The 14110-nt window shown below is 49.2% G+C and overlaps 1 non-coding gene across 1 annotated transcript; it reads right to left on the bottom strand.

Annotated features, from left to right (window-relative positions):
- Window positions 1-12271: 12271 nt before the first annotated feature.
- LOC132247943 (U2 spliceosomal RNA) lies at window positions 12272-12458 on the bottom strand. Its single transcript, XR_009459329.1, has one exon. It is a non-coding gene; the product is annotated as a U2 spliceosomal RNA (small nuclear RNA).
- Between the last annotated feature and the right edge of the window lie 1652 nt (window positions 12459-14110).

Raw genomic sequence — 14110 nt, 5'->3', positions numbered from 1 at the left:
TGCTTAGTCTGATGGTTCATATAAATGGTTTACAAACACTTAGTTTATCAGCATGTCACAGACAGGAGCAGTATGTGTTCTGGGAATTTATGAGTACATTATTTGAAAGTGTTTTAAATAGTTACAAGTACCACAACTCATTACCTTTTTTGATCTCAAATTGATTCTTTATTAAAACTTCTCTTAATAATTTCCTAATCCTCTGTAATTTAATTGCAGAAATTGTAATAGAAGCATTATGGCCCGAAGTGAATAAATCCAGTGAAGGGGTCATTTTTTCTGTTACCTGTAAAACAGAGGGCAGGAGTGAACAGGTGCTGGCAGAACTTGTGTCCCAGCTACTGTTAACAAAGAAGGGAAGACCAATCTATTTTCAGAGACTTTCCTGAGGTTTTACTTACAACACACTTTCAGCATTGTCCACAGAAACTGATTGTAAAAATGACCTCTTTTTACCTGACTATGTGAGGGTCACTCTACTCATGTTTTCCATGCTTGACTCTGGTTATGTGCTAGAATGGCAACTAAGTGTATTCCTGATCTGCACCCTCATTAGTATGCATGCTTCAGGAGGGGGCTTCTCACACCTTTTCTCACTGTTTGTGGCCTTGGGTTTACTGCTCGAGGTCTAAAACAGGCTACTGTAAAGGGCAGGTGGATCAAGTTGTGTGTCCACTGGCCTTTTCTGCCAAATCAGTGGCACCTGTAGGCACACACCAGTTGGTAACACAGACAAAGGTCACTGATGGGTCAGCCCTTCTCTAAGCAGTGCCAGGTCTGCAATGGGGTGACCCTTTTGTTTTTATAGAAAGCTGCTATGTAAGTAGGAGAAAGAGGAGAGATCCCAGACAGGAGTCACTCATTTCCTGTGTGGTCTTTTTAAGTCAATAAAAATCCCTATAGTGGGTTGAGGACTAAACCTGATAGTTCCTGTTGCTAAATGAGCTGAATGATACTTCCTGTTGCTAAACTTGCAGGTGAGGGTAATCAGCATCTGAAAGGCCTGGGGCTCCACAGAGGTGGAAGAAAGCCAGTAGTGGAGTAGTGACAAGCCCTGGGGGTGGTGATGATGACCCAGTGAGGATGGTCAGAGCAGCATTCCCCCGTAGCCCTCTCCACTGACTAGAGCAGCGCTGCCCTGTGTCAGAGGGACAGCAACTCCGGCATTGGCCTCCCTAACCAGTACTTACTACTGAGCTTGGTGTAGGTGGTGGAGTCCCCAGAGCAGAGTGGCAATACCTGGAAGCAAGGGTGAGTAAAGCATATAGGGTGGCCCTTCCTTGGGACCGAGGAGTGCCAGGAGATGGGATTGATTCGGAGATTTGGCCATAGGGTATAGTGGGGAAATCAATTAAATATCTATAACTTGGTTGTTCTTCAGCTGATTTGGATCAAGCTTCCAGGGGTGGTAGCTGTGGCCAAGGGCATGAAACCCACCAAGTTTCAAGGCAATAGGCACAAGGATTTCTGGGAAACTGCACCTCAAGCTGCTGACAAGCAACACTCATGACACAGGCGACACTGTGTGTGTGTTGAGACACGGGGGTGAAAACTGCAGGCCTGCTAGGTCCTGCTGCAGCTCTCAAGCTATGATGGCTTTTATTTGTTTTTATGTTTATGTGGTGGGAGAAACCTCCCTAAGGTCTGTTGTCTAGCTGTAATTTGATAGACAGACAACGCGGGTAAAGAAAGACAGCTGTTTATTTGCTCGAACAAAGACCATAAAGCCAGCAAAAGGCAAAATGGCCTCCCCTCAAGGGTGAGGCAATCTTTTATACTTCTTACAACAAAGCAAGACTATATGGTTAACAGAAAGCAATACTTGGGGCGGCGCTCTACAAATCTTTGTAACAGCATATTTCTATTAACTTTTAGCTTTTAAAAGTGCTAGTTCAGCTTAAGTAACAGTAACATTATAATATGTTAGCAAAACCTTACACATAGAAGATACTCCTCAAGGACGCAACCAGTAAGCTTAAAACAATGGTTTCTCTGTCTTATCTTACTTCTTGCTGTAGCTGATTTTTTTAGCACACAGACACAGATTCACTTTTTAACTCAGAAAATGCTTGGTGCAGTTAAAATAATTACTTGACACAAGCAAAGGCCTAGCTATCATTCTGCCTTGTGGTCAGCTGCATTGCTAGGCCACAGGTCATGCCTTGTATTCAGCTATAAAGCTAATACTTCTTAATAATCCAAATTATTGTAAACCTAACAGTATGCTTTCAGAAAACTATTCTATTTCAGGGTAATAACAAACCTGCGCACTACATTTATATGTTTATAATGAAAAAACTGAAATAAAAAAAATCTGCCTTAGGATTTTGGGTTGAAAAACCCTTTGTCAGGCTGAGGAAGTGCACACAGTTGGTGTGTCTCCTGGCCCTGGATGGAAGGAATAGTAAAGAAGCCAGAGCCTGGCCTGGCATGCAATGCAGACAAGAAAGCCACTCAGTGGAAATGGAAATGGAGGCGTTGTGGGGGGAGGGACAGGCTGGGTGGGGGCAGGGGTGGAAACGGGATATAGCACCACAGGTAAAAGTGCAGAGGTAGCTGGGGATTTGGATGGATCCAAGACAACAATACCCAACTACCTGTGGGGGCACATTCCTCACCAGAAAAATACTCTACCTCCAGTCTCTCAGACCTGTACCTGAGGGGGAACAGATTACAAACCATTTTTCACAGCCGGGCCTATGAACTGAACTTCATCAGTCTCCTAGGTACAGAAACTCCTGGGCTCAATATAGATTAGACAGGGGAATTCTGGCACGCCGCCTCCTGCCGGACATCCGACTCCCCAGGCACCTCTGCACTTCTACCTGGGCTGCTACATCCCACTTCCCCCTCTCTTTGATGCTGCTGGTGCTATTGGTGTTGAGCCAGTTAAGTTACTTTGACCTGTCGTTATTTACAGTGGTGGACCAGACTGAGGCTGTGGGGGAGGAGGAGACCTCACAGGGGCACACTGCCATGTTGTGCAGAGGCCCTAGCACCAGGAAGGGCACACCTGAACAAACACACACACTGTCCCGCAAGCACCCGTGTCACATGTTTTGCCTGCCTGCGGCCAGAGGTGCAAGGCCCCAGTACCCAGACTCCCCCTGCACCTCTCTCTTTGACAGCTGGCAAGCACCAAGGCCTCAGAAGGCCCTCGCAGGCCTGCAGTTTTCACCCCCCTGTGCCTTAACACACACAGATGACATGAGTTTTGCTTTCAGGACTTTGAGGTGCAGTTTCCCAGAAACCCCTGTGCCTATCACCCTGAAACATGGCAGGCTTCATGCCCTCTGCACCAGCTACCATCCTTCAAGATTCATCTGAATCATCCAAAAGACAACCAAGTTATAGATATTTTATTGATTCCCCATTACACCCTATGGCCGAAATGCCAATTTTTTCTCTGAAGTTCTGAATCAACGCGGCAAGAATAAAGCTTCTAGCAATTCGATTTGGATTCTTAGTTTCGGCCTCTGATTTGTAAAAGCACCAGTAGCAGCTTCCTGAGATGCTTGGCTCAGGTTGAGGCAGCTTGAGCCTGAACCTAAGCCATGACTCCTGGCTGACCCCAGGAGGCAGGCCCTGTGCAAAGGTGGGTTGGCCCCAGCCAGGACCCTCACCCTGCCTATTAGGCACCACAGTAAGCAAGCTTGCCTACTTGCTTGAAGTGCAAGCTAGAGCCCAGAACCCGCCTATGGCAGTCATGCCCACCTGGGGGAGCGAGGCCCAGCTGCAGGCAGGCTGGGTGGGCCCCAGGTAGGCTGGACAGGTGACAGGCAGATGAGTGAGTGGTGCAAGCCACTGGCTAAGTTGTCGCAGCCAGCCAGGGGCCCGGCCCACTGCTGGGAGCAGCAGACCACAGTGGGGCAGATGGCAGGGTAAGGCGAGCCCTGTTTCCAGGCCCTTTGTTCTCCCTCAGCTTAGCAGAGCCTGAGGTAGCATCAGACAGACCCTTGCAAGGAAGGCAGGACAAGATACTACTCTCATCAGGCATTATCATTGCTGCCACCGCTAATGTCAATTGATGGGGAGGGGGTAAATCTCCAAAGAGCAGGATGAAGAAAGCAGCAGCACCAGTTGCTTGCCTGTTGGGAGGCCTCCTGAGCCACTGCCACAGTCTGAAAGCCAGGCAAAGGCAGGCAGCTGGCAATGATGACAACAATTACAGGGCATTGAGGGTCGGTTTCTAGTCTGTCTGCTGCAGAAGAGTCACCACAGGACTTGTCCTTGCCCAACAGTGGTGGCAGCAGCTGGGGAGGTGGGTTGGCCCTCAGAGGCATCCCTTGTTCAAACCTAGCTCCTGCCCACAAACAGTGCTCGGGGGGGCCTCCACGTCCATTGTAGGAGTAAAGAATCGCTCTCTTCCTAATACCTGAAAGCCACCCCTCAACTCTGTCAAACAAGGTCTTGGGTATCTAGGACTCTATGCCATCTCTGCAGTCACCAACATGGTGTCCTTCTGCTTGTAGCTATCTGATGTTCTGCGTGCCCACCCTGTCTTCTACATCTCCCTGGCAAAGCTATGCACAAAGACAACCTATTCCTGGCAGTCCCCAAACCATCCTCTTTGGCTGGGGGCATAAGGAATTTCAACTCAAAAAATCACCATTGACAACCAGAAGTTAGGGAGGAAATGGTATTAATGTGTTTGACTGGCAAGGTTATGGACTGGCAGACTGTTTCTAGCAACCTGCAGAAAATGCATGAGCCCCTGACCTAGTACGAGCCTTCTGTCAGAGCCACCCAAAGAAGGCTAGCCCAAAAGCCCCCACTTCTAGCACAATGCCTGCATATACTGTAAGGAGGCCAGATCAGGGCCCTGGACTTGCAGGTTCTCAATCTGATCTTATCTCCTGAGCAGGTGGCATCTCAGCAAGGTCAGAGCAGAAGCCTGGTCCCACCTGGGCTCAATGAGGCCATCCAGGCAGTCAAGCTCCTGAAGCCACTTCCTAGTCTAACAGAAGCCAGACCAGAAACGGTAGGCCTCTGCTGGCTTTTGTCATACTCTCAGTGGTTCCTGGCCCATCCCTGTGGATGGCATTTTTAAAGGGTTGATTTGAAAGGGAGAGAGTGAAGACAAGGGTGGAGAGTGGCACAGGAGTGGTCATGCTTTTATTTGTATTTTAGATGGTGCCCAAGATGTTTTACCCTTGGGCTTTATTGACCACTTCATGCTAAAAGGGGTGGTGAGTATGGAGAAATGTTGTGTAATGATGGGTCTTCTGGAAATACAAATATGTGGTTGGAGGAGTGTAGGGGCTGTAGAGAGCTCTTGTAAGGGGTGGCGGGCACTGTAAATCTGTGTTAGGAATATGTGGGAATGGTGGCACATAGTGCTGATGTCTCAGCAGTATGTGCATAGTGCTGAAGGAAAGGAACTGAGCAGTTTGTCATGAGAGCGGGTGGTAGAGGATGAGGTCAAGGAGGGAGAGCTTGAGGTGAAGTTGTGCTCCAGTGCCTCTTAATGCCTGTGGAGTGGGGCAGGGCATTCGGGACTGACCTGGATGTCATCAAGAGGGCCACAGGAAAGGCTTGGTTTGTTTTATTCATGTCCCATGAACAGAGGGCTGGTCTTGCTACTGTTGGATAGCCGGAAGGACTTGGCTGTTAAAAGGGTGCAGCAGTACACTAGACTGCTGAGGGAAGTTGTGGAGCCTTCGTCACTGGGGGTGTTGAAAAAGAGGTCGGGTAAACATTGATCAGGAATGATCTAGGAGTAACTGTGCCTATGCTTTACTCTGCTTGTGTCCTATGAGGCAACCAGTGAAGCCCAGAAGCATGAGGCTGGGAAAGACTCTTTTCTTTGTCCTTTGCTGTGTGTTGTGGTAGGCATATTCCTTCCTCAGGAGCGCTGAGCGACTGTCACCAAGGCTGGAGACTGCCAATACTCCTTCCTCAAGTAAAACCTGTAGGTTCCTGGCTAGAGGGACTTGCCCCTTTGCTCAGGGTCAAGCTGGTCACCCAGTTTGAGGTCAGGAAGAAGTTTTACCCCTTGGTCAGATGGGTACAGATTGTGGGGATGAGTGCCTTCTTGTAGCAGAGGCATGGACCTCTTCCTTGTGTGCCATTCAGCATCTTTTAACAACCCTTGCAGAAGGAGGACATGGGTTACTATTGCCACAGGCGAAGCAAAAGGACATCTTGGGGTCGTATGATTTGTGGGTGTGACAATACCATTGGTTTAGTTCTAGTAGTAATATGGTGCTGTGGGTAGAGATGACCCTGCCTTGGGCAGGGGCTGGACTAAAGGACCTCTTGTGGTCCCTGCCAGCTCTGTCTTTCCGTCTTTTGAGGAAGAAGTGGTACCCTGATCAGAATGCCCCTGTGGAGAAGGGGATGATCTGTGGAAGCCATGCAAAGATTTCACCATGGGATGTTGAGAGGAGGGATGTGGGCATGGTAATGCAGCCATCTTAATGGTGATCCCTACTGTGCCTTCAGGTTATTCTTGCTGCCTCACTGTTCGCTGCTCTTTGCCTTAATGCTCTTTCTAATGACATGCCCCGTGACTTGTTTCTTGCTAGAGGATGTTTTGATCTTCATGTAGGCTGTACAGCACGCTTTCTGCCTTCTATTTTTTTATTAAGAAAATATTAAATATTTCTTTATCTCTCCACACCGCCTCCTTTTGTCAATATCTCACAATAAACAATATCATACATGAATCAATAATGCATGACACAATCGTGGGAACTTCCTGTCTCCTTTCTCCATCACAATTTCTTCACAACTGGATCACCAGATCCTCCTCTGACATAATCAGCAATGCAATCCATGACAATACATTTTTGCGCTCTCATACAGGTTCTTGGGACACTTTCAACATTTATAATGCATCCTCATATTTTACACAGTCTTTCCCTGTGGTCTCGTATTTCCCTTTTTATTTGCCTTTACCACATTTTCCACACGTCTTTATTTATAGCATACACAACTCGTTTTTGTTTCAGTATTACTGTTTTCCTCACTTGGTTTTCACCTTCCCTGATTCCCGACGCGTTTCCTTTCCCTACTTCCCGATGCTTTTTCTTTCCCTCCTCTCTATCCCTTCTTTTCTTTCCCTACCCTTACCCTATCCCGGCGGGCTGGAATAATTCCTGCCACCCAACGCCTTGCCATGCCCTACTCCCTTTGCCCTTTTCTCCCTTTCCCTTCATTTAGTCTTTAATCTCATAATACCCCAGCTGTACGCATTCCCTTTGTGTAAAGCATACCCCCTTCCCTATCAACAAGCACCTCACTTTCCATAATGGCACCCTCATCCCCATCAAAATCACCCGCACTTCCCATTGCCTTGTTTCACTGGTCCATACACTGCGGTCTCATAGGACACCCCCTGTGCCCACCCTATCGCCCTTAGAAACTTCCCTACTCTTCCCCATACCCTTCTTGCAAACGCGCACTCCCAAAAACCATTTTCTTCCTTTGTACAGAACTCCCCCGGGCTTTCTGCCGATCTCACCAGCCTCCATCGGTGTAGTACTTCTCAGACTGATAGCACCCGCCTAACTATACACCACGCTATTTCCCTGTGAAACCCTTTCCACCTTGTGTCTTCTATTCCCCTCCACACCTCTCACCTGTTCCCATGCCAAATTCCCCACATCCGTTAATCCATCTTCCTCCCTAATTGCATTGAAAATTACCCTCGCCTTTTGTAATCCTTCCATCCCGTTTTACCAAACCCTTTGCCCTGACAAATGCCGCCAGCCTATCCGTGTGCTGTGATGGTTTCCCTGCCCACACTCCTGTCCACCTTTCTCCGAATATCCCCCATTCCCTCAAAACTCTACCTCCCCAGTACTTTACCCATTTCCCCACTATTCCTTCCCCTCTCTGTGCCTCCCTGTCTAATGCTGCCACCCTGTGCCCATATATGAACGTTTCCACCTCTGGAAAACCCCATCCCCCTAGCTCCCCCGCTTTATAAAGCTCCCTACGTGCTACCCTCTCTCCCTTACTTCCCCAGAAAAACACACACAATTCCCTTTGTATCCTCCTCGCTTGCCTCCACGATGGAGGGTATACCCACCCTACGAACAGCAGGATCGGTAAGATCACAGACTTGATTAGCTTTACCTTCCCTGTCTTAGACAAACCTCTCCCTCCCCATATTCCCAGCACCTTTTTTCCTCATCCTATTCTATGCTTCTGGAGGAATAGCACGTCTTTTACCTTATACTACCCTCTTAATCTCCTCCCATTTACCTCCATCTCGGCAAACTTCTCATGTTCCACAATATTAAATGCATTCCCCTGTCTTACTCCCCAAGTGTCCTCCCCCCTCATACCTCCATTTCTTCTCAACCCCCACCCTCCACATCCCCGTTGCTTAAGCCTAGCTTACAATAGCTGACGGGCTATTAGAAAAGCTGCCCCCACCCTGACTCTCCTCCTGATTTCACTCTTGCACCATTTGTCAGTCTTGCTTCTTCCCCTATATCTTTTCCCTTCTCACTCCTCTTCTCTTGTTCTTCCCGTTTTTGCTTTGGTATCCCCACTTTCACTCTTTGGTTGGTTGCATGATGTTTCCAGCAAAGGCTTTCCCTGCCCAACAGAATTTCCAAATAGTTACTTACACCAATTAACCCCATGCCCCTTGCACTTCCTGTCACTTTTTCTCCTGCCTCCCTCTCCTCTAATATGGCTGTCTATTGCTCTACAACAATTTCTACAGTTGATGTAGCCAGCTTCTCTACTTCCTCAAATAAATTCATCTTTGTCCTGAGCTCTAATACTCTCCCAGCCATCTTCCTTCCCATACTAAATGTTTCCATCCTCTGAAGGGATACCAGGGACTTGCTGTCCCCTTCCATCTTCTCTCCCTCCCGTTCTGACATTTCCTTCCTTATGAGTGGGGGCACTCTTCAAAATTGTGCCCCTCCTCCCAACATGTTTTTGCACATTACTTCAGCCTTGCATACCCCTGCCCTATACCCCACCCCACAGCATCAGCAACTTGTTGTCCATTGACAATATGTTTCAATGGGCCCTGGTCCATTATATTTACTATGTCACCTTGGTTGACCAAAATAATAGATATATTCCCTATGGGGACCCAAACAGAAGCTGGAAGGAAGATGTTTGATTCCACAATGATCTCTTGCCATTCCAGCTCTCCGTGAACCGGTCCATATTTTGTTCTTATTGAAAGCTCTGTCCACCCAAAGGACTCTCTTTTTCCTTTAGCCTCCAGACAATGTTGGATGTCCTCCAGTTCAATTACATCATTGAACGTTCTTAAAACAGCCCTCTTTCATGGGAGTCTGCTCTGGCTTGAAAGCGCAGTTCTGTTAATTGTCTCTTCCATGCTAATTCCTCTGCATGCCTCTCCCAAAAGACACTATATGCCTTCCTTTCCCTAAAACGTTCTGTCCCAGATGCAATAATTTTCATGTGCCACCAGGATGCTTACAGGTTTTCTTTTATTAATAAGGTAACAAATTTAAAATGCCCAACCTCAACCAAACTTTCCACCTTGCAACACAAAACCCAACAAAACCATCTCCAGATTTAGAAGCATCTACAACCCTTTATCATTCAGCCACAGATACCTTGCACAACCTGGTTCCATGTCACCTTACACATTGGTAAATCATATACCCAATATGTTAAAGATTTCTGTTATCTGTAACACATTTAACAAAAGTGTGTATGTATGTATTTACAACTGGCTTATCTTCATCCCCACTGCTTCACCTCTTACACATCCCTTATCATAATCGTCATCCCTCGACACCACACTTGCCGCCCCCCCCCCAATCTTCTTATCCAATCCCCTGTAGGGGCAAACTATTCTTCCCAATTCACATTTTGCCATACTCACTGCTTCAGTTGCCCTTCCTTTCCCATATATCCCCATGCCTAATAATACCCCAGCTGCAAACATTCCTTAACCATAAAAACAACCCCTTACTTGCTAATAAATGCCACCTTTTACCTACTATCCCCTTCCAAACCTCTCACCTATGCCCTTGATCGATCCCCTACATCCATCACCTTGTCACTTCCCCCTGCTTATTACTTTAAATACTGGTTTTGCATTGTCCCACCCTTCTGTGCCTAGCTTCTTTAGTCCCTCTGCCCTTTATAAAAAAAACAAAACAAAACCCCATCCTAGCATAATGTATCATTTCTTTTTCTTTCTTTTTCAGCCTGTAAATCCATCCATCTCATTGCCAACAACTGTAACCCCTAAACAACTGCTCTCCCCAGTCTCAATTTCCCCAATAACCCCTCTCCCTTTTTCACTTCCCTTAGTCACAGCCACCACATGCACTTACAGAAAAAGCTCTATTTTGAGTAACCCCAGCCCCCCAATTAACCAGTTTTACAAATCTCCCCCTTGCCATCCTCTCCCCTCCCCCCACACAAAAAAATGCAAACTTCTCTTTAAAATGTATTGCACTTGCAACCATGAAGGAGGGTGAACCCTCCCCGTAAACAAAATAATAGGCAGCAGCACCTGCTTGCCCAATTCCACCTTCCCCCCACCCCCAAAATAATCCCCTTGTACCCCACAATCCCACCACCTTCTGTATCCATGCCCCCAACCCTTTTTTTAAATGATTCCCCAGCACCTGTAACCCATGTCTCTCAATGCCTCCCTGTCACTCCCTACATGTCCCAAGACTCTCTCTCCACTGACCTTCTACCCCAAACTACTATAGTGACATCATCCATATATAACAAATCTTCACCTCTTCTTCCACCCCCTTCTTCCCCTATCCCTTCTAATGCACTGAGCCACTGGCTTCATTCCACAAATAACCACCCCTGACCCCAATTCAATTATCCTTCCTTCCTCCTTACCCAGCTCCATAGATGTGCGCGTCTCCCATTGATTCTTTCATATCACTTTTCACACTCATTCTCAGATTCCACCTCCTCCCTCCCCTTCCCTGCTTTCCCCATTTTTGCTCTATTTGTGTATGAGGTCTGGCAATCCCAAGGGATATATCCCTCCTCCTTGCACATGATGCATGTTATTTTTGTTAGACAAGTATTAGCCTTTTTCCCCACACCCAAAGCAAACAGTCCTAGAACAAAAAAACCTCAAGTGCCCCCTCGCTTACTACGTAGTTTGGGCTGTCCAAAATAACCCTGGGGTGACCCAAAAGAAATTACTGAAGGAAGGTGATAAATCCCATCCATGTCTCACCTGTGCATGTAAAATTACCTATGCCTTCCATGACCCCATCCAAATCCTATAACTATTGAATACCAGGGTTTGGACTCCATCTTTGCTGGGAGTTCCCATGATGAGCTTGCTGGTCTTGACCTACCCTGGGGTTCCCACCACCTCTTGCTCCCATGGCCTGCTCCCCTCAGGTACCTGACCTTTTCAAAGCACTGCAGTCCTGTGGGTCTCTGCTCCATTGATCACCCTCATGTCTGGCCCGGATCTTGCTCTGCTGTCTTCTCCTGTTCCGTCATCCTCCTGGGTCCCTCTTGGGCAAGCCAGGAAACAGCTGGGTTTCACCCCGGCTGCCCTGATATGAGCCTTCAAGATTAGCTGCCCAGGGCCAGAGGTGGATCAGGGCCAGGGGCCGAGGGGGCCTGATGAGTGAGGTCAGGTCAGAGAGGACTAGGGCTGAGGGTAAGATGGGCCCTGGCCCACCAAGATGAGGCCTGGCCATGGCAGGGCCTGAAGGCTCTCTGGATGGGGCTGTGGTTGGGTGGCAGTCCCACAGTGCCTGGTTCCCCTGCAGGAAAGCCACAGTCAGTCAGTGGCCCTGTGGGTGGCATTGCAGGTATGTGGTGGGGTGGGGCATTGTAGGGCACAGTTGCATTTCTGGGGCGAGGCTTCCTGGCAGGCAGGCAACCAGTGAGGTGCTGCCTGTTCCTTCATTCCTGCCAGTCGCATGCCTACTTGCTCTTGGGGTTGGCTATTTGTGTATTGGCTTGGCTTTCCCCCCGCTTGCTCCTCTTGCTTTGGCTGGTGCTGGTGATTTCTAATGCTCAACGAAGGCAGTGTCTTGTCTTAGGCGGCTTTCCTGGAGAGGCTGGGGGGTAGGGAGGGAGGCCACTGTACTTGTTGGCAACAGGGGCTGCCCCAGCCTGCCATCTGCCAGACTGGCAGAGAGGTGAGTGTGCACCCATGCATTGGCCTAAGCCCCTTCCAGCCTCCCTGTGAACTGGCTGGCCCCAATTTGCATAGGGCCTGACCCACCTCCCCACCCCCAGCGGTCACCCAGGAGTAGTGACTCAGGCCCCAGGCCCAGGCCTGTGCTGCTCTTGGATCTGAGTGGGGAGTTCCCCTAGTAGGGGAGCAGGCATCTGGCTCAGCAGCACTGCAATACTAGGCTGATACCTGGAGTGGTTGAAGCAAACCTGGAGGCCCTCTCCCTGTGCCAAGAATGCTTTTAATGCATCAGTGTTCCCATCAAGGATGTTATCAGCAATTAAACTGATAAGAACAGATTTGAATTTTATTAGTGGATGTTAAGAGTTATGAACCAAAAAGATGACAAAGCCAGTAAGGAAATATAGACCGCCTGAGGGAGGGACTAACAAAAGAGGGATGGGGGATGAGGAGGGGAATTCAACTAGGTTTAAAAAAATATGATGTTATCCAACTAAGCCAGGGGGTGGGGACAGGGGAGGCAGGGGGGTTGCAACACCAAGACAGAGGAGAGATGCACACAAATCTGTACAACGGTCTGTAATGGAGAGAGTAGGCTAAAGACGGTTTCCTCAGTCCATATATAGAGTCTCATTGCAGGGTTCCTCTTCTGGTGGACCGGGGTGGTCCATTTTTGAACCTTCTGCTCAAAGTCTATCAATTGCAGCACCAGGTTCAGGTGGTCCCCTGAGTCCAGTCCAGTGACAGTCGGTCTGGGGGGTCAGAGTACTGGTGATAGCGCGTGATGTGCTCCACGTAGATGTCGTGGGACCAGTGGATCATGTCTGATGCCCTGAGGCAGGGCATCAGTTTGGCATAGGGGTGGGAGATGCAGCAGGCATGCAGGACGATCTCATTGCTGGGATCCCAGGGTCTAAGCGTTGCCACAGTGACCACATGGACTGTGCTGTTATAGCCACGGCCTCTCAAGATGTTGGCCAGCGGGGTGTACTTCTCCCGCTTGTGAGCCCAGACATTGGTGAAGGCTTGGCGCCAGTTCTTGAAGGGGATGGTTACGTCCATGATCGTGCCCTTCTTGGCCTCTTCGCTCCTGCTGATTGTTGGGTCACATCTGGCTCTCAGGCCAGGACAGTGCGGTTCACAGAAATCTCCCCCGCTGTGGCTGGGATGGCCCTCACCAGGTGGTCCTAGACAGCATTGTGGTGGAGCTGCCAGGCTCTGGCATGCAGCTTGCAGCTGCACAGCACGTGGGGGAGGGTCTCCGCTGTGTAGCCGCATCACCGGCATCTCTTGTCCCAGTGGCCGAAGTGGACAGCCCCATTCAGAGGCAGGCAGTTGAGGCGGGCGCGGTAGAGGAAGTGCCAGTCTGCAAAGTGCATGACACTCCCGCTGGGTATCAAGTCATTGCTGGAGTCCCACTTCAAGGTGATGTCAAAGACCTTAGCCTGGTTGGGTTTGGCCTTCAGGTCACCGGCTTACTTGTTTCGGTTGGGGTCCTTCAGGAACCGCTCCAGGAAGGTCCTCATGCAGGGTGTCACTGTGATGCGGTCGGCATGCAGGGCTGGTTCCAGGGAGACACTTGGCACTCCTTGGTTCAGATCCAGGAGCAGCCAATGTGTTTCTGAAGGCAGCATGTGGTGTTGTGGGCTCGGCTCCACGGTGATGCAAAGTCCTTGCTGTCTCTGCTGAACTCGCCCTCCAGCAGGCCACTGAGGAAGGTCGCCAAGCTGCATCCAGTTGGCTGTCTCGGGATCCTCTGTGGGTGATCTCCTCCAGGGTGCTGGCAGCAATGACATTTTACCATGGCATCTGGGCAGGTCAGGAGGCAAATGGCATAGGTGACCACCACCATGTTGCAGAGGTCTCCCATGAGGGGGATGTTGTCACCTCCCTGCCAGTAGGGTATGTGCAGGACCTCATTGCTGGCCTTTTAGTGGCAGGTGCAGTTGCTTCTTGAACAGCCACTGAATCTTGGCATCCGCTTTCTTGAGGAGGGTCTTGGGGACCGCCGAGCCTCTCGGG

Source organism: Alligator mississippiensis, chromosome 1 (genome assembly GCF_030867095.1).
Source record: "Alligator mississippiensis isolate rAllMis1 chromosome 1, rAllMis1, whole genome shotgun sequence".
Taxonomy (NCBI): Eukaryota; Metazoa; Chordata; order Crocodylia; family Alligatoridae; genus Alligator; species Alligator mississippiensis.
The sequence above is the reverse complement of the archived record's forward strand: the minus strand, read 5'-3'. Positions and strand labels throughout refer to the sequence as shown.